Source organism: Nicotiana tomentosiformis, chromosome 11, assembly GCF_000390325.3.
Source record: "Nicotiana tomentosiformis chromosome 11, ASM39032v3, whole genome shotgun sequence".
In the NCBI taxonomy this organism is placed as follows: domain Eukaryota; kingdom Viridiplantae; phylum Streptophyta; class Magnoliopsida; order Solanales; family Solanaceae; genus Nicotiana; species Nicotiana tomentosiformis.
Window position 1 is genome coordinate 59,806,799 of NC_090822.1, and position 21,659 is coordinate 59,828,457.

The following is a 21,659-nucleotide window of genomic DNA, read 5'->3' on the forward strand; positions in this document are numbered from 1 at the left end:
GATGTAGTGCCGAAGGGTAGGTTTATTTCTTACCTTAAGGCCATGAGAATGATCAACAAAGGGTGTATATATCATTTGGTCCAAGTTACGGACACCGATGCTGAGGCACATACGCTTGAGTCTGTGCCCGTTGTGAATGAATTTCCGGGAGTCTTTCTGGATGAACTCCCTGGGATCCCCCCAGACAGGGAGAATGATTTTGGGATCGATGTGATGCCAGACACGCATCCCGTATCTATTCCACCCTACATAATGGCACCGGCAGAATTGAAGGAGCTAAAGGAATAATTGAGAGATTTGTTAGAAAAGGGTTTTATCCGGCCAAGTGTGTCACCTTGGGGCGCACCGGTCCTTTTTTTAAGAAAGAAAGATGGGTCACTGAGAATGTGTATTGACTATCGGCAGCTTAATAAGGTCACAATCAAGATTAAGTACCCACTGCCAAGGATATAGGATTTGTTTTGATCAATTGCAAGGTTCCAGGTACTTCTCCAATATTGATTTAGGGTATCACCAATTGAAGATCAGGGAGTGGGATATTCCGAAAATAGCTTTTCGAACCAGGTGTGGGCATTTTGAGTTTCTAGTGATGTCTTTTGGGCTAACAAATGCCCCAGCAGCCTTCATGGATCTTATGAATAGCGTTTTCAGGCCGTTCCTCGATTCTTTTGTGATAGTGTTCATTGACGATATTCTTGTATATTCACGAAGTCGAGAAGACCATGCCGATTATCTCAGGGTAGTTCTACAAACCCTATACCAGCACAAGTTATATGCAAAGCTTTCAAAGAGTGAATTTTGGCTTGGATCGGTTACATTCTAGTGTCATGTTGTCTCTAGTGAGGGGATTAATATTGATCCTCAGAAAATTGCAGCTGTGAAGAATTGGCCGAGGCCTATACCTCCAACAGAGATTCGCAGTTTCTTAGGCTTAGTTGGATATTACAGAAAGTTTGTGGAGGGGTTTTCTACTCTTCCCTCTCCATTGACTAAATTGACGCATAAGACAATTAAGTTTCAATGGTCATATGCTTGTGAAAAGAGTTTCTAGGAGTTGAAAGCAAGATTGACTACGACACCAGTGTTGACTCTACCAGAGGATATAGATGGATTTGTGGTATATTGTGATGCTTCAAAAATCGGGCTTGGGTGTGTATTGATGCAACATGGGAAGGTGATAGCTTATGCTTCTAGACAACTAAAGAATCATGAAAAGAACTATCCAACACATGATTTAGAACTTGCGGCGGTGGTATTTGCATTGAAAATTCGGCGTCATTATTTATATGGGGTCCATGTGGATATATTCACGGACCATTAGAGCCTTCAATATATTTTCAAGCAGAAGGAATTGAATCTGAGGCAGAGAAGATGGCTTGAGCTACTCAAGGACTATGACATTGATATTCTATATCATCCGGGAAAGGCCAATGCGTGGCAGATGCTCTTAGCCAAAAATCGATGGGTAATTTGGATCACTTGGAGGCATATCAAAGGCCATTGGCCAAAGAAGTTCACCGATTGGCTAGTTTGGGGGTTCGTCTGGCGGACTCTAGTGAAGGAGGGGTAATTGTGAAAAATAGGGCTGAATCATCGCTTGTTGTAGAAGTCAAAGAAAAGCAATACAACGATCCATTGTTGGTGCATTTGAAAGAGGGGATTCATAAACATAAGACCACGGCCTTTTCTCTTGGTATGGATGATGGTACACTAAGGTACCAAGGGCGACTATGTGTTCCAAATGTGGATGGTCTCCGTGAAAGAATTAGTACTGAAGCTCATACTTCTAGGTATTCCGTGCACCTAGGTTCTATGAAAATGTATCATGATCTTAAGGAAGTTTATTGGTAGAATGATATGAAGAGGAATGTAGCGGAGTTTGTGGCGAAGTGTCCAATTTGTCAGCAAGTGAAGGCTGAATACCAAAGGCTCGGTGGGTTAGCACAGAACATAGAAATTCCAATGTGGAAGTGGGAAATGATTAATATGGACTTTGTGGAAGGACTACCGCGCACTCCGCGCAAGTTTGACTCAATTTGGGTGATTGTGGATCGACTCACAAAATCAACACACTTTTTGCCGGTTAAGTCTACCGACACAGCAGAGCAGTATGCTCAGTTGTATATCAAAGAAATAGTCAGGTTGCATGGCACCCCAGTTTCCATCATTTCTGATCGGGGAGCACAATTCACTGCTAAATTTTGGAAGAAATTTCACCAAGGTTTGGTACTCAGGTGAATCTTAGTACAACCTTTCACCCGCAGACTAACGGGCAGGCAGAGCGGACTTTTCCGACACTTTGGGATATGTTGCGCGCTTGTGTTCTAGACTTTAAAGCTAGCTGAGATGATCATTTACCACTCACAGAATTTGCATACAACAATAGCTAGCATTCAAATGGAACCGTTCAAGGATTCATATGGTAGGAGATATAGATCTCCCATTGGGTGGTTCAAAATTAGTGAAGCATAGTTGATAGGGCCAGACCTCGTGCATCAGGCCATGGAAAAAGTTAAAATCATTAAGGAGTGGTTAAAAACTGCTCAAAGTCATCAGAAGTCCTATTTGGATGTTCGTCGTAGGGATCTAGAGTTCAAAAAATATGATTGGGTATTCTTGAAAGTTCCCCCATGAAGGGTGTAATGTGATTTGGTAAGAAAGGGAAATTGAGTCCGAGGTATGTCGGACCGTACAAAATCATTCAGAGGATCGGTGAAGTGGTGTACAAGCTTGAGCTACCACCTGAGATGTCATTAGTACACCCGGTGTTTCATGTACCTATGTTGAAGAAAGTAGTTGGAGATTCGGCACTCATTGTTCCGGTTGAGACTATTGAGGTTAATGAGGAATTGACTTATGAAGAGATTCCAGTTTCTATTATTGATCGGCAAGTCCGAAAGTTGAGAAACAAGGAAATTGCATCCGTGAAAGTGCTATGGCGAAATCATCAGGTTGAAGAGGCTACTTGGGAGGCCACGGAAGAAATGAAGAAAAATTATCCTTATTTGTTTGAATGACCATATATTTATAAAGTTGTGATCTAGTAAAATTATAAGACTTACTTTCTATGAATTTTATATCATTTGAACAATTGGCGTTAAGGGTGTTCCTTTCTGGAAATATATTACTTATGAGGCCACAATTGGTATTGTTTTGTATTATGTTACGTCGTTGGATTATGTATATGCTGTTAGGATGTATTTTTGGGGCTCTCTGACAGGTGGATAAGCCCAGTTACAGGGGAAACTCTGGCGAAATTTTTGGAAATTTAGGGAGTTAGTCAAATTTGGGGCTACTGGTGTGTGGTATGAAAACTGAGTTGCATAAGATGCTAATAAGATATTTCTACCCTCATTCGAGGACGAATGATCCTAAGTGGGGGAGAATGTAAGGCCCCATAAAATTTTGCAAAAGAAAAATAATGTTTCATGGTGCCGGACTAGGCTTACGTGTTTGAGAATTGTATAAATTCTTCGCGGCTCGAACTTTTTGGGTTGAACAATACACCGGAAAGTAAAGGAAATTTTTTGGCAGAAAAATGCATTTCTGCGGTCCATTATGCGACTGCAGAATCACTCTGCGGGCCGCATAATGGCCATAGAAGTGAAGCAGAAGAGGGCCAGTTTGGATGCAATTCTGCGGTCAACTATGCGACCGCATAATTGTTCTGCGGTTCATTATGCGACAGTAGAACAGGTCTGCGGGCCGCATATTGACCACACACACATACAGATGTTTGCTAGTGTTGGACACCGATTATGCAACCGATATGCGGTCCGCATATCGATTATGCGGAAGCTTGTTGAACTAAGCATGGCAAAGATTGGGTTGTGAGATGATGGAAATTCCATAAAAAGACCTTGAAACCTTATGCACACCTAGTGTTTGATAAAATGCTCAAATGAGCTAGAACCGTGATCATCTTCCTAATTTTGGTTCAATTTGTTATATTTCTAAAATAGATTGAAGTGGCTAAGAATTCCGGAATATTTAGAGTGTAAGGAAGCTCAACTGAGGTACGTTGGCTAAGCTCTTCTTTAAGAATTGGAATTCCCATTATCCTTGTAAGTTCCATGATGTTGACTACAAATCGAGTATTCCGATAAATTTTTTGATAAAGATATATGTTCAATTAGTGTTTCAAATGCTCTTATCATATTGCATTATAAATTGAGGATGTGTTCCGAACTATGGATTGTGTATCCACATGTTATAATTTCAAGTCGTGATTTATGTGAAAGTTATTATGCCAAGTTATGTAGAGATTATGATTGTGATACACCTACACCCGTATATATTGGAGTGAGGCAGCATGACCGCTTTGTGTGGGGATTATGGTATTGTGGAACTGCACCTCCACCCACATACATTGGGGTGAGGCGGTACGACCGCTTTGTGTATAGTTTTGGTATTGTTGTGGCACCACCACCCACATATATATATTGGGGTGAGGCGGCATAACCGCTTTGTGTTGGTATTGGTATCATTGATGCAATTCCACCCACATACATTGGGATGAGGCGGCTGTTACACCCCATGTTTTCGTACGTGAAAGTACGCTATAAGTAAATTGATGGAAGCTCGAAAATGAGATGTTACATCCTGCATTTTCGTACGTTAAAGTTTCATCGAAAGTTAATCGACACAAGTTCGGGAATGAGATTATTTGGAGACTACAAGAATTATGCTATTTCAAACAAGTGATGAGTAAATTCGTGAAGGTAAGAGGGTAAGCAAATCGAAGAAAATGAATTTCGTCAAAGTTTGACATTTTGGAATAAAATACGGCCCGAGCTAAAATATCCGGTATTTATAGACTAGTGTCATACAAGGTACCACATGACCATGATAGTAAGGTGTATACGGTATGTTAAAAGTGAGTAGTATTTTAAGTAATTTGAGATAATTCTTAATTATGTGGATAATTGGATAATTATAGATTTTTAAGTGGGAGATTAACTTGTAATTGAATTTTGTGGTTAATTATTTAAGTAAAGATTTGGATAATTGTTGGGGGGACAATAATCCACGTGGTATCATGAAGTTTTGGCAGCAAATTGCCAACAATATCATGCCTAAGGAGGTGGTGGCACTACTTACATCCATATCTCATTTTTGGTGGAAAATGCTATTAAGGATGCCTTTCTAAATTCACAAAGTGAAAAAGTCTTATGACTGTGTGAAATTTCAACAAACATACGGATGAAGCATCAACAAAAGGCATCTCTACTTTAAGCATATATCAAATGCCAAATTATGCATCTTCAAGAATTCAACGTGAGATTTCATAGCATCTGATTTCATAGCATCTTCAACAGTTCAAAACGTTAGATTTTGCAATTATAAGGGAGTACAGTGCAATCTTTTCCAAGAATATTATACGGATTTTTCCCTACTCGATCCACCGTTATGTGTTGTCTCAATTGACGCGTGTTCGAGGGGTTGTCAAGAGAATCGGCTCAGGTATGTCGAGGCTATCCCTTCTTTCTTTTTGGCATGGTCCAAACAATACAAATGAAATGAGCAAAATACGCAACTTTCATAAATGACTCTATTCATAGAAATACTAGGGGTGTCAATATTTTTGATTCCCCATGTCTCTTATTATTTTATCATCTGTTCATGGGTCTCAGAAAATACGTAAGTTGACAATGTTTATTCATGACTTTAATCAAAGGCATAATGGTCCTATTACGTTCCGAGAGATTTTATTGGCGTATTTCATATGTATTTACGCGTATATATGTATATTATATGTATATGGGATATGAAAAAAGGTTAAGGCGTTATAAATGCACCACCACCTGATCAGCTGGTATACATTAATAATTTGCCCACAGTGGCCGAGATGATATAATGGGATACCCTCAGAGGCTTGGTGATGTTATGAACGCATATACCTATGCATGGTATGGCATTTATACGCATATGCATGGCATTGTAAATATTAAATAATTCACAGAGCTAATAAGAATTATATGTCGAGTCCTTTACTCCATGTTTCTCTCATGACTTTTATTTACTAATGTTCATTCCTTACATACTCGGTACATTATTTATACTGACGTCCTTTTTGCCTGGGGAAGCAGCGTTTCATGCACGAAGGTCCCGATAGACAGGTCGAGAGTCCTCCAAGTAGCCTATCAGCTCAGCGGAAGGTGTTGGTGTGCTCCGTTTGCTCTGGAGTTGCTTGTTTGGTCAGAATGATTTAGACGTGTATTGTTTGGTATGGCGGGGCTCTGTCCCAACCTTTATGACTATTATGTATTCATAGAGGCTTGTAGACAGATGTCATGTATGTAAAAGATTGTATGGCCTTGTCGGCCTATGTTCAGTCTACGGGTGGTTATTTTGGTCTTATTGGCCCGTATGTCTTATGTATAAGTTGGTATTTCATGTTGTATTCTACTTATCTCACATAAGCCTCTCTGGCTCAGTTATCCATGATAGTATGATACGAAAAGATACGTTATGTTGGCACTCAGTTGAGTAAGGTACCGGGTGCCAGTCGCGGCCCTCCGGTTTGGGTCGTGACAAAAGTGGTATCAGAGCAGTTCTGTCCTAGGGAGTCTACAAGCCATGTCTAGTAGAGTCTTGTTTATGGGTGTGTCGTGCACCACACTTATAAGCGGCTACAGGGCATTTAGGACTGTAACTCTTTCTTCTTGCTCTAGATCGTGTGGTAGAGCTCAGTCGTAAGAACTCAATTTCCTAAACTCTATTCTATTCATAATACGACGACGCCTACATCCAGAAAGGCAGTTGGTAAGAGATTGAATGCGGCTATGGAAGGGTTGGGTCAAGGGAACTCGATTTTTCATGATGCTTATGATGAGTAAATGTAAGGTTTTCAGTAGACCATGTGTGTACTAAGACGTGTAAGCCTCTTAATAAGGAGCCTTTAGGCAAGAATATCTATCCACCCCTATCGTGAAAGGCAATGAGAGAATCAGAAGATAGATACAAGTTTGAACAAGTAAAAGAAGCAAGATGAAGAAGGGTACGAGGCACCCAGTTAATGAAGATTATCAATATTTACAATTCAGGTAGAGGAATATAAGCCTTCTGAGTTACCTTCAACAATAACAGAGGTATGTACAATTGGTCACACCCATCTCAGTTATGCCCTATGGGAGCTGATAGATATAGTTTAAGAGAAGGGCAAGATATCAGGATCCGACTGGGGTTAGAGTAACCCAAAATGGTGTATGGATTGTTAGCATTAGTGGATACTTCCGAAGGATATTGCAAATGTGCTAATAGATCTCCTTGTGAGACACCTAGATGGTGCACTCTAAAATAGTACAGCTAGATATGAGTACTACAAAGATAGGCACTGGAAGCCTTGAAGGGATAAATATTACCTTAGTGTGGCTCCCGTCCCTAGTAGAGAAAGAATGTTAGGCAACCCGAAAAGCCAGTTGATGGATCAAGGGGAACTAAAAGCAAAAGGGGTATCTTGCTTAAGTTCTCATAATAAAGTGATAGACAGAAATGTTAGCAGGAAAATTAGAAGAGAGTTAATGAACCATTATGAGTAAGATGCGATACATGGATAATAACGGTAGATCAAAACAATGACGGTATTACAGAGTCTATAGTCAAGAGAAGGAAAAGACGAGAGGTGGCAGGCCTTGAGACATCAAAGGAGTATAGGCCATAAAGTCATACCCTCGTTTCGAGAAATAAGTTTGTGACTCCAACGCGACTACTAGAAGGAAGAGTTAAACCCCAGAGTAATAGAAATCAGTATGGGTTGGTGAACAAGATAAACTAAACGTGAATTAGGGACTGAGTGATTTAATAATAGTCGGCATCATGAGAATTTCAGAGATTGCGTTTCGGCAATAGTAGAATGGACGACAGAAGAATAACCTTTAAAGGTCATTCAGGAAGATGTTTTTCTAAAGCAAGAAAGTTGAGCAAAGTTAAGCTTAAGTGATAGCATCAAGGACAAGGATAGAGTTTTGGAAGCTCCAAGGCCATTTACAAGATCTCAAGCTAAAGAGTTGCACTCTAAGGTTGCTGGACTTCAAAGGCAAATAAAGAAACTTTTAATTGTAGAGCTCAAGCCCAAAGTAGATGAATTATCCAAGTTTTACAATTATTTGGTGATCCAAATTGAAGTTTAAGCGGAGGAAGATTGGGCCACCAAATCAGCCCTTGAAGTCCACCAAAGGGGCTCAAAATGAGCTTAAAAGAGGTCCAAAAGGGGGTGTTTCAAAAGGAGCCCAATTGGAGTCCAAATCATTGGCCCAAACTAGTAGTTTTAAGGTCCAAATCTACCCCAAAGGGATTTGGCCACCCCCCACCTAATTGTAATGACTTTTCTTACACCCTAGCAACCACCCTACCTAATTGTAATGACTTTTTATGCCTTAGTAACCACCCTACCTAATTTTAAGGACTTTTTGTGCCTTAGTACTCCTATAAATAAGGAGTTCTTCTCATTCATTGAGGGACTTCATTATTGATTAAGTATATCATACTTTGAGAGTTCTTTTGAACCTTTGTTACTTGTGCTTTGAGATTTATCTTTCAACCTTTACTAGTTCATAGTTCAAGGTAGTAAGATTACTTCTCTATTGTGATATCTTTGATTCCTTTGTGGTATTCTTAGAAGGCGATTAATACTAGTTATTAATTATTGTCTCAAGTTACTCGCAAAGCGGTCAAGATACGAATCTATTGTTTTGATTTGCTTTTAAGTAAAGGCGTTTGATTTCTTCAATAAATCAAGACATTGTTGCTTGATCTTGTCAAGGCTATAGAACTTACGTTCTTGGAAGTTCTTGGAATTTTTTCCTTGAATTTTCCCATATCCATTATTTTCTGCCCTTTATTTCTAGTTGTTCAATTCCTTATTATTATTGGTTCCGCATTTACTTTTCAAATTCTCACTCTACTTTGGATTCCCAACCTAGTCGTTATCATTAAGGGACTATATGTGCAGGTTACACCCTCGCGAGTAAGGAAATTTGTTGTCCTTGGTCCAGAAGGATTATCGTAAGGCGAGTAAGGGTCATCGATGATATGAAAAGATGCCAAAGTTGAAGAAATAAAACATCTATACGTAGATCGTCGTAGCACTAAATCTTAGTACTCCCCTAAAGGGGGAATATGGAGTGATGTGATATTAAGTCAGAATTAAGTGGTTTTAGTAACTATGGAATGGTAAAGGGAGAATGCGATACAAATGAGAAAGGGATAAGATTGCACTTATTCAAATGCTACAAATATGCTACGATTCCAGAACATTATGCAAATATGACGTAAAGGAGAGGAAGTAAGGGTTCTGCCCGATATGTTATTGATAGATAAGGAGCATGTGCAAGACATAAGTTAAGATAAAGGAGATAACCCAAGAAGATTACGCAAAATATTGATATGAGAATGGACCAACGAGTAGTTAGTAGTTGATCCAAGAAGAGCCTAGTTATGGCTAAACAAGAGGACATAGACAAATCAACAGATTGTGCAAGATGAACATAGTGAACCCCAACATGGGGAATTCAGTTGGGGTAGCTAAAAGTACCATACGAGTGTTACGGAAATAAAAGAGAGTGTCACTGGGAAGACAGTCAAAGTATTAGTTCAGAAGCAACCCTACAAGCACGAGGGAATGGAAGTAAGTAACTACGGATAATTATAGGCAAGGAAGAACATCAAAAGGTCTGTCGAATATACAGTGTAATAAGCTCACAGCGGTACAAGAGTTAGAGGATCCTCGCAAAATACTATAATGAAAGACTAGCTGAGGAAGTAAGGAAAAATGCTTCAACCTAAACTCAGTAACCTAAGGAGGAAATGGTCTTATAACAACAGTCTCACAACAACATCGTATGCACTCCATAAGAAAGTGGCACCTACCGTGGCTAATGAACGGGAAGTAAAAATCAAAAGTAATATTCGAGATCATATGAGTTGCATGAAAATTCCGGCATGCGTGGGAACAAAGATAAGCTAAGTATGCACACAATAAGGTGGCAGAACGACTAGGAAAAGTAATTTCTTGCAATTAAAGAATGTTGAGAGGGAACGAAAGAAATTATTCGATCAAAGGTCCGTAGATAATTATATTATGAACGCACTTATGATTTCGGAGTATTATACATGCGGCATATATGTTGACAATCATACAGACATAGAAAACTCCGGTATAAATTAAAAGAAAGAATTGAGCCTAGGGCATAGGCCAAGGATTGAATTGTTAAAAGATTGTATCGTGGATATTCCAGAACACCCATGAAAGGCTAAAGTAATAACTAATACTATGAACCGCAGATCGGAAGATAACTTAAGCCTACATAAAGGCTGATCAGAGGGAAGAGGAATCTAAAGAATTACATCAAGTAAGTAAATCAGTAGTCTGATTATTGGACCCAGAAAATTATAGAAATCGTGATTGAGAACATTGCAGGATCATCCTTAATATCAGAGGCACAAGAGAAATAGTACAATAACCACATTCTATAACGGCTCTACAATAAAGCCAGTTAGAAGAGTACCAGCCTCATAAGAAGTCAGTACGAAGCTCCCACCGGATTGTGGATGCACCATAGGTGCAAGTATTATAATAGAGCTTCAAGTTATGGATGTGAATTATACCTATGTGGAAGGGAGGTCATGAAAGAAATAGAAGATACGATGCAAGATTTTAAGGTTGTAAGGTAAAGGTGAACAACGTATGAAATACTCAAATGCAGAAGGTTGTGAATAGTCCATACTTCGGATAAAAGGCTAGAAGTGCGGGGATTCAGTATCCAAGAAATATAGCGGCATCGTTAGTAGCATATCTTCCAGCCTATGGTTTCTAGGTACCGAGAGATCTAGCCAACAGAGTAAAGAAGATTTAGAGATGATGATGTCTCATTTGATGTTCCAGAATAGCATAAGGAAATCTATAGTGCAAGCAAGTTGAAGGAAGGTTGCGAGTAGTATAAATGGATATATGCAGATCGCAAGCTAAAGTATGATAGAGAGACAAGGTTTTAGGAAGACATGAGTAAAGACAAGAAAGGCCGAGTGAGAAGGTAACGAGAAACGGATGAGTCCTCGGGATGATGCCCATGAAAACAAGAGAGCTAGTGGCTTCTCTAAGTTATAGAAAGCTCAATATAGCCTGAATGAACTCAAAGGAATCTAAGGCTAGTAGCATTTAGAAGAGATGGAATGCTGGCCTGGTAGTAGAATGAAGGTGTAATTGTGTTAGATGAAGAATGACGTTTGGGCCTTCGATTGAGTAATGACTTCAAAAGGGATTTCAAGAATTGTACAGGATTAAAATACCCACGTAAGTGAATCACATTGGGATGCTATGAAATACGGTTATGGAAGTATAGTATCTCCCCTAGGTGGATCAGTCTAATTACCTCAGATGTCCCCGATAAGACGTGAACCCTAGCGGCAATGTTACATAAGAGATCAAGTTATCAGTGGTAGATGATAGATCAACATTAAGGTGAATCAACAACGGATGGACAAAAGTCACAAAATATAAGGTGAGATTAGGCCGTCATTATTAAGATGAACAGTAATGAGAAAGCATTAAAGGACATAGATTTATACATATGGGATAAGCAACGAACGTAACCTGGAGTTTGGTAGCAGACCTCAGTAATGATAAACCGAGGTAAGAGTTATGGTATATTATGACCTACTTTGATGCAGTAAAGTCATGCAGATAGATAACCGGGCCTATAAAATAAGATATAACAATATTCGTAAGTTCGACAAAGTATCGAGCGAAGAACTACAGTATACCTATAGATGCCCAGATGGACATCTTGTTAAGCTCTGTATATGTTTACAAAGTGAGGCCTAGAGATGGGCTAAAAGCTGGGGGAAAAAGGGGAGAAGAGTCGCATAGGCGCACTTACAAGGTCAGAGTCGTACAGACTGCATGATAGAAGGTAGCAACAGTTACGAGATTGGAAGGATTTCGACCATAAGTCGTGGTGTGAGAAAGAGGCCTATAGGGGGGAATGCAAGGGCCTTTGGAATTATTCACATAACAGTTGCCTAGATGGCAAGGAGAGTACTAAAGTATTCGGAAGACATAAGTTATGTAAATGATAAGTGCATCAGTCAACATTCGAGGATGAATGTTCCAAAGGGGGGAATGATGTTACACCCCATGTTTTCGTACGTGAAACTACGCTATAAGTAAATTGATGGAAGCTCGGAAATGAGATGTTACATCTCGCATTTTCGTACGTTAAAGTTTAGTCGTAAGTTAATCGATACAAGTTCGGGAATGAGATTATTTGGAGACTATAAGTATTATGATATTTCAAACAAGTGATGAGTAAATTTGTGAAGGTAAGAGGGTAAGCAAATTGAAGAGAATGAATTTTGTCAAAGTTTGACATTTTGGGATAAAATACGGCCAGAGCTAAAATACCTGGTATTTATGGACTAGTGTCATACAAGGGTACCACATGACCATAATAGTAAGGTGTATAAGGTATGTTAAAAGTGTCATGCCCCAAAACCGAGGAGCGCGATCGGCGCTTAACCGAGTGAACCCGACCGAGCAAGCCTATTAGATTCCTTCTACCCAAACTCATTCTTGAATAAAGAGAATATATGCTTTCCTTAATTAAACAATAAAGTGGCCATGTCTGCAATTACCAATTTCTTACCATAAGTTTCACCATTTTTAATGTTTCAAATAGACAAGCAATACAACCACAACATAGCATAGTTTGTCTTTCCCAACACCAATACACAACCCACACTATGTCTACGGAATCTTTATAGATAAAGAAGAGTACAATGATAATGCCGGCAATAAGGCCCCAGCTATACCTCAAACAGAATACACAAAGTACAAAAGATTCATGACCCTGGAATGAAGTGGGGCTCACCAAGTCAACCGGGAAGAAGGTGCACTGCTATTACTGATCAATATCTACTGCTGTGGAACCACCTACATCCATTGAAAGATGCAGCACCCCCGGCAAAACGGGACGTTAGTACTGTCGAATAGCACTAGTATGTATAACTAAACACCCTCTCAATAGAATGACAAATAATACAAACAAGATTATCATAATATCAAAGGAAGCTTCAATCAACATCAAACCTCAATTTAGGATCAAGACACTGTTCAAATTAATTTTCATATCTCACATTGGGAGATTTTTAGTATCGATATACCATTGTTCACAATACCATTATTCCCCATACCAATATTCACAATACCATTATTCACAATACCATTATTCACAAAACCATTATTCATAAAACCATTATTCACAAAACCAGTACCACCGTACTCTTAGTACGGAGTCCGATCACGACCCGATCGGCTAGGCTATCTCATTAGAGACATCAACCATAATTTCTCTCAATATAAATACCACCGTCTTTAATACGGAGTCCGATCATGGCCCGATCGACTAGGCTATCCATTAGGGACATCAACCACAATTACCATTTCAATTACAATTTCCAGCACAATCACCACCATGTGTGCGGTATGGTGTCCGATCACGACCGATCAGCTAAGCTGTCTTAATCGAGACATCAGCCTTTTTGTATCAATCATCACATTTCATATTACTTTCACATCTTTTCATTTCATTGGAAATAATGGCCATAATTATAAGATCAATCTTGGTACGTTGGCCATGTTCAGTATTTCCTGCTCACCTTTTCAATTTCAAATATCATCATCATCAACAACAACAAATACAATTCAAATCAAGGTGTGTAGTACACATGTAAGCAATTTAGAGTCTAAGGCACATAAAGATATTTCACAAAATTTGGCATAATAGCCTTCGTTTGAACTTGACTTGAAGCCGAAACATTATTAATGTACAACCATATTTTAACACATCCTCAATTGATAATATAACATGAATAAAGCATTTGAGATACTTGTCGAATATATATATCTTTCAACCCAATCTTACTCGGAATAGCCAATTTTATATATATATATATATATATATATATATATATATATATATATATATATATATATATATATATATATATATATATATATATATATATCTTTCAATTGAGCTTCCTTAAACTCTAAAATGTTCCAGAATTCTTAGCAACTTCAATATATTGTAGAAATATAACAAATTGAATCAAAATTAGGAAGATGATCACGGTTCTAGCTCACTTGAGCATTTTATCAAACACTAGGTGTGCATAAGGTTTCAATGTCTTTTTTATGAAGGATTCCATCATCCCACAACCCAATCTTTACCATTTTTAGCTCAACAATCTTCCTACACCCTTTGATAACACATGCATGTAAAATAAACAACTCTCATGCCCAAAAATTATCTTGCTAGTTACCCATTTTCAGAAGATTTCGAAATTAGGGTTTAGGGTGTAGAATCTTACCTCTAGGATGAAGACCTAGTGAGCTTCCCTTCTTAATCTTCCAAAACATGAGCAAGAATTGAAGAAAAATTATTGAAGAATACCTTCTCACTCTAGGGCACTCTCTATCACTCTAAAATATCAGATTATGTCTAAAAAATGGCCCAAAGAGTGTATTTAACGAAATAGGGTCGGGTTTTAAAAATCCAAAAATGGAGCTCCGGAACAAGGTATGTGATCGCATAACCGATATGCGGATCGCATATCGGTCGTATAATTGGTTATAAAATAGCCAAAAGAACTGTCTAAGTATGCGGTCACTATGCGGTCCGCATAACTGTTATGCGGTCGCATAATGCACCGCAAAATAGTTATGCGGTTGCGTAATGCACCGCAAAATAGTTATGCGGTCGCATAGTCGACCGCATAGCTGCTTCCAGAATGGCCCTCTCCTGCTCACTTCTGCGGCCATTATGCGGCCCGCAGAGTGATTATGCGGTCGCATAATGGACCGCATAAACGCACTTTTCTGCCAAAAGTTTTCCTTCACTTTTCTGTGCATTGTTCACTTTCCTATGCATTATTCAGCACTTTTCTATAATCCTCAACACGTAAGCCTAGTTCGCCACTATGAAACATTATTTTCTTTGCAAATATTATCGGGCTTTACACTTAAGTACTTCAAAATTTTCTGGGGTGTTACAAAAAGTGAGTAGTATTTTAAGTAATTTGGGATAATTCTTAATTATGTGGATAATTGGATAATTATGGAATTTTAAGTGGGAGATTAACTTGTAATTGAATTTTGTGATTAATTATTTAAGTAAAGATTTGGATAATTGTTAGGGGGACAATAATCCACGTGGGATCATGAAGTTTTGGCAGCAAATTGCCAACAATATCATGCCTAAGGAAGTGGTGGCACAACTTACATCCATATCTCATTTTTGGGTGGAAAATGCTATTAAGGATGCGGTTCTAAATTCACAAAGTGAAAAAGTCTTATGACTTTGTGAAATTTCAACAAACATACGGATGAAGCATCAACAAAAGCCTTCTCTACTTTAAGCATATATCAAATGCCAAAATATGCATCTTCAAGAATTCAACGCGAGATTTCATAGCAACTGATTTCATAGCATCTTCAACAGTTCAAAACTTTAGATTTTGCAATTATAACGGAGTACAGTGCAATCTTTTCCAAGAATATCATACGGATTTTTTCCTACTCGATCCGCCGTTACGTGTTGTCACAATTGACGCGTATTAGAGGGGTTGTCAAGAGAATCGGCTCAGGTATGTCAAGGCTATCCTTTCTTTCTTTTTGGCATGGTCCAAACAATACAAATGAAACGAGCAAAATACACAACTTTCATAAATGACTCTATTCATAGAAATATTAGGGGTGTCTATATTTTTGATTCCCCATGTCTCTTATTATTTTATCATCTGTTCATGGGTCTCAGAAAATACGTAAGTTGACAAAGTTTATTCATAACTTTAATCAAAGGCATAACGGTCCTATTACGTTCCGAGAGATTTTATTGACGTATTTCATATGCATTTCATTTATTTATACATGTACATTGACCCATGACAAGATGGAGTTATATACGCGTATATATATATATATATATATATATATATATATATATATATATATATATATATATATATATATATATATATATATATATATATTATGTATATGGGATGTGGAAAAAGGTTACGACGTTATATACGCACCACCACCTGATCAACTGGTATACGTCGATGATTTACCCACAGTGGCCGAGATGATATGATGGGATGCCCTCAGAGGCTTGATGATGTTATGAACATATATACCTATGCATGGTATGACATTTATACGCATATGTATCGCATTGTAAATATTAAATAATTCACAGAGCTAATCAGAATTACATGTCGAGTCCTTTACTCCATGTTTCTCTCATGACTTTTATTTACTGGTGTTCATTCCTTACAAACTCGGTACATTATTTGTACTGACGTCCCTTTTGCTTGGGTACGCTGCGTTTCATGCACGCAGGTCTCGATAGAAAGGTCGAGAGTCCTCCAAGTAGGCTATCAGCTCAGTGGAAGGTGTTGGTGCGCTCCGTTTGCTCCGAAGTTGCTTGTTTGGTAAGTATGATTTAGACGTGTATTGTTTGGCATGGCGGGGCTGTGTCCCGACCTTTATGATAATTATATATTCTTAGAGGCTTGTAAACAGATGTCATGTACGTAAAATATTGTATGGCCTTATCGGCCTATGTTTAGTCTACGAGTGGTTATTTTAGTCTTATAGGCCTGTATGTCTCATGTATAAGTTGGTATTTCATGTTGTATTCTACTTATCTCACGGCAGCCTCTCCGGCTCAGTGATCCATGATAGTATGATACAAAAAGATATGTTATGTTGGTACTCGGTTGAGTAAGGTACCGGGCCCTTCGCATCCCATCGGTTTGGGTTGTGACAGCGGCTATGCCGCTGTCATGCCCCAAACTCGGGGAGCGCGATCGGCGCTCAACCGAGTAAACCCGGCTGAGCAAGCCTGTTAGATTTCATTCTACCCAAACGCATTTATGAAATAAGAAGAGATGTACTCCATTAATCAAACACTTAGAAGATTTCATTAACAACTTCCATTCATTCCATTAGCAACTTCGTTCATAATTTCCAAAGTATTACAAGTTTATAGATATACTGAAAAACATGCTTGCCAAATAGCAACATTTTAGTTCAGTTCCCAACATCATACACCACCCACAACATGTCTACGGAGCTTCTAAATATGACAGAAGAATAGTATGGAAGTGCCGGAAACAAGGCCCCGGCTATACCTGATAACGACTAGGTCGGTAATCCAAACTAGAGTAAGAGTTTGAAAAGTAAATGCGGAAGCAATAACAATAAGGAATTGAACAACTAGAACTAAAGGATAAAAAATAAAGGATATGTGAAAATTCAAGGAAAGAATTCCAAGAACTTCCAAGAACACAATTTCTATAGCCTTGACAAGATCAAAGCAACAACATCTTAATTTATTGAAGAAATCAAACGCCTTTACTTAAAAGTAAATCAAAATAATAGATTCGGATCTTGACCGCTTTACGAGTAACTTGAGATAACAATTAATAACTAGTATTAATCGCCTTCTAAGAATACCACATAGGAATCACAGATTGATAGAGAAGTAATCTTACTACCTTGAACTATGAACTAGCAAAGGTTGAAAGATAAATCTCAAAGCACAAGTAACAAAGGTTCAAAAGAACTCTCAAAGTATGATATATATAATCAATAATGAAGTCCCTCAATGAATGAGAAGAGCTTATTTATAGGAGTAATAAGGCATAAAAAGTCATTACAATTAGGTAGGGTGGTTGCTAAGGAATAACAAAAGTCATAAAATCAGGTAGGGTCTGCTAAGGGGTAACAAAGTCATCAAAATTAGGTAGGCGGCGGCCAAATCCCTTTGGGGCAGATTTGGGCCTTAAAACTACTAGTTTGGGCCATTGGTTTGGACTCCAATTGGGCTCCATTTCAAACACCCCCATTTGCGCATCTTTTAAGCTCATTTTGGGCTCTTCTGGGTGTCCTTTTGCTAGATTTCAAGGGCCCAGTTCGGGACCCAATCTTCCTCCTCTTGGACTTTAATTTGGGCCACCAAATAATTGTAAAACTTGTATAATTTATCTCCTTTGGTCTTGAGCTCGTCCTCCATAATTAAAAGCTTCTTTATTTGCACTTGAAGTCTAATGACCCTGTTTTGCAACTCTTTAGCTTGACATCTTGTTAAAGGCCATCTTTAAGATTCCAAAGCTTCATCCTTGTCCTTGAATAAAGTTGAGCTTTCTAGGATGCTATCATTCCCCTCTTCTTGAAAAACATTCGTCCTCGAATTTCGACCTTGCAAGAAAAAGAAAACACGCACTAGTAAATGGCATCCGCTAATCTGAAAAAATAGTAGGAATAAAACAAGATAGTGACCATGTGTCCATTTAACCCAATTAATCCTAATAGGTGTAAATACTCCCTTATAAAGCATATGGACATCATCATCCCAACAAAATTTATGCCTACCTAGATCATTACAATAAAAGCCTCTCTTAGATGCGCCATACAATGGAACTTGCAATTTGATCTTGTCGGTAAGGTAGTCCATAGGTATACACGACAAAGAAATTATAAAATATTGACCACGCATCCATTTAATATAAGTATTTCTACCACATGTATCAAAGAAGATACTTTCATGATATAGCCAACTATCTACAATTACAAATCTCATGGATTCCTCTACATGAAAGAGTATTTGATCACATGTGTTACAACAATCATGCATATCATCTTTACTAGTAACAAATGCTTTTACAAGCTCACAATGAACATGACTCCCCATCACACAACAAAAATCACATTCTAGCAATTTATCACATGAAAACTCATTAGCCACTTGAATAATAGAAAAAGAAATATTTAACTCATTCACAAGTCTCTTCTCATAAATTTCATGCCTCTTTCCACCAAGTTGGAATACATAATCATCTATGTCATACACAATTTTAAAAGGAAGCAAATTACTCTTGCAATTTAACTTAGATATTACAGTTAATGACTTGATGTGCATCAAAATATCATCATCCACAACAATTATAAAGTCACCAACATAAGAAATAAGAGTATAATTCATTACCTCCAAAAATACCTTAGGTGTTCTAGAAAGGCCAAGAATGCAAATAAACCAATTATACATACCATACTTGGACTTATTTACCAATGGAACATTATCACTTTGTATTCTTTTATGCATTGGCTCCAACTTAGCAATGCTTTTAGGCAACTCCATGTCATAACCCTATAAATAAGAATCAATATAGTTAAAAGGTTCAATAACAAAGAATTTAACCAAGCTTTATCTTCCACTATCCAACAAGAATAGATATCGCCAAATTCATGTTGGAATCCAATTGGATCTTTTGCCACCATTTCCTGCGCCTCACCACCCCTTTAAAAAGGTATTTCAACACGTGGCTGCACAAAATCACAAGAACTAAAACAAAAAAGAGTTAATGGGTTAGAAAGTAAAAAAACTTTTCTCTTGCTTACACTCTCTTTGGCTTTTATCACAAGACTAACGTTTTCCTCACCCTTAGCCTCTTTTCTCTCACTAGAGAGTTTTTCTTTGCTTTCACTCAATCCCTCTTGTTTTTCTCTCTCTATCTCACAAACTTTTTTTTATCTCATTACCTTCTCTCTTTTTATCTCATTACCTTCTCTCTTTTTCTTTTCTTTTCCAATATCACTCTTTACCTCACTTGACATCCCACTCTTTTTATATTCTCTTTAACAATCTTTTCATCTTCATAAATTTGTGAGGGAGTCAAAGGCCCAAGAATGAGTTTCTTCCCATTAATCTCAAAAGAGTATTTATTTTTTTCAAAACTATATGAAGCACTTCTATAGACATACCATGGCCTTCCCAACAAGATATGAAAACTATTCATCGGAATGACATCACACCAAATCACATTCTCATACCTTCCAATAGAGAATGGCAAGAACACTCTTTTATCTACCTTTACTCCTTTCAACATGTAGGGTTCAATATGTTCAACACAATGCAAGTTCAATTTCTCAACCATATAAGTGCTAATTAAGTTATAGCCAAATGCTTTGTCAATTCTAAGGGCAAAAATTGCAGACATCACTTTAGCTCTTGTTTGAAAAATAACTTTACCATTGTCTTCCTTCCATTTGGTATACTGTAAGTTCGACTTTTCAAGTTGTTGGGTCATAGCTTTCCTCCTTCCACTGTAACTACCTGTTTGAGACATCTTGACATAGATTAAGGGAAATATGTATCTCTCAAATTTGGCTTTTTCCCTATAATACTCTCACCTCTCTTTGCCTTTTTTTTCCTCTCGAAATAACCTTTGAACAAAATACTTTGTAGATTTATAGTTAAACCCAACTCGTATGAAGTTCTTAGTAGTAAAATTCAGATTTTTGGGGAACAAATGAAAGAAGAACCAAATTCTAGAACTATTAGGCTCGGTTGAAACAAGACACGAACAAAAAGGAAAGGATTATATATTTAGATTAGAAAGAGTAAGAGAAATTGAATTTTTGTCTTATCTTTGAAATCTGGGATCCCCTCTTTCTTATTTCCTTTGATAGGTTTTGGAGACAAATTAGATACAAAAGAAAGTTCCTAGAGAGCAAGCAATTCTTTTTTTTAACTGATTTTCATATTCTTTGTTTTGTTTTACTATTTATTTTTTGCTCTTAGTATTCAAGAAATCCCCGAATTATCAAGAATAAAATCTTGATAGAAACGCTCTGATACCACTTGATAACGACTAGGTCGGGAATCCAAACTAGAGTAAGTGTTTAAAACGTAAATGCGGAAGCAATAACAATAAGGAATTGAACAACTAGAACTAAAGGACAAAAAATAAAGGATACGTAAAAATTCAAGGAAAGAATTACAAGAACTTCCAAGAACGCTATTTCTATAGCCTTGACAAGATCAAAGCAACAATTTCTTGATTTATTAAGAAATCAAACGCCTTTACTTAAAAGCAAATCAAAATAATAGATTCGAATCTTGACCGCTTTACGAGTAACTTGAGACAACAATTAATAACTAGTATTAATCGCCTTCTAAGAATACCATAAAGGAATCAAAGATATCACAATAGAGAAGTAAATACTACTTTGAACTATGAGCTAGTAAAAGTTGAAAGATAAATCTCAAAGCACAAGTAACAAAGATTCAAAAGAACTATCAAAGTATGATATACTTAATCAATAATGAAGTCCCTCAATGAATAAGAAGAACTCCTTATTTATAGGAGTACTAAGGCATAAAAAGTCATTACAATTAGGTAGGGTGGTTGCTAAGGAGTAACAAAAGTCATCAAATTAGGTAGGGGGCTGCTAGGGGTAACAAAGTCATCAAAATTAGGTAGGGCCTGCTAAGGGGTAACTAAGTCATCAAAATTAGGTAGGGGCGGCCAAATCCCTTTGGGGCAGATTTGGGCCTTAAAACTACTAGTTTGGGCCATTGGTTTGGACTCCAATTGGGCTCCATTTCAAACACCCCTATTTGGACCTTTTTAAGCTCATTTTGGGCTCTTCTGGGTGCCCTTTTGCTAGATTTCAAGGGCCGAATTTGGGACCCAATGTTCCTCCTCTTGGACTTCAATTTGGGCCACCAAATAATTGTAAAACTTGTATAATTTATCTCCTTTGGTCTTGAGCTCGTCCTCCACAATTAAAAGCTTCTTTATTTATACTT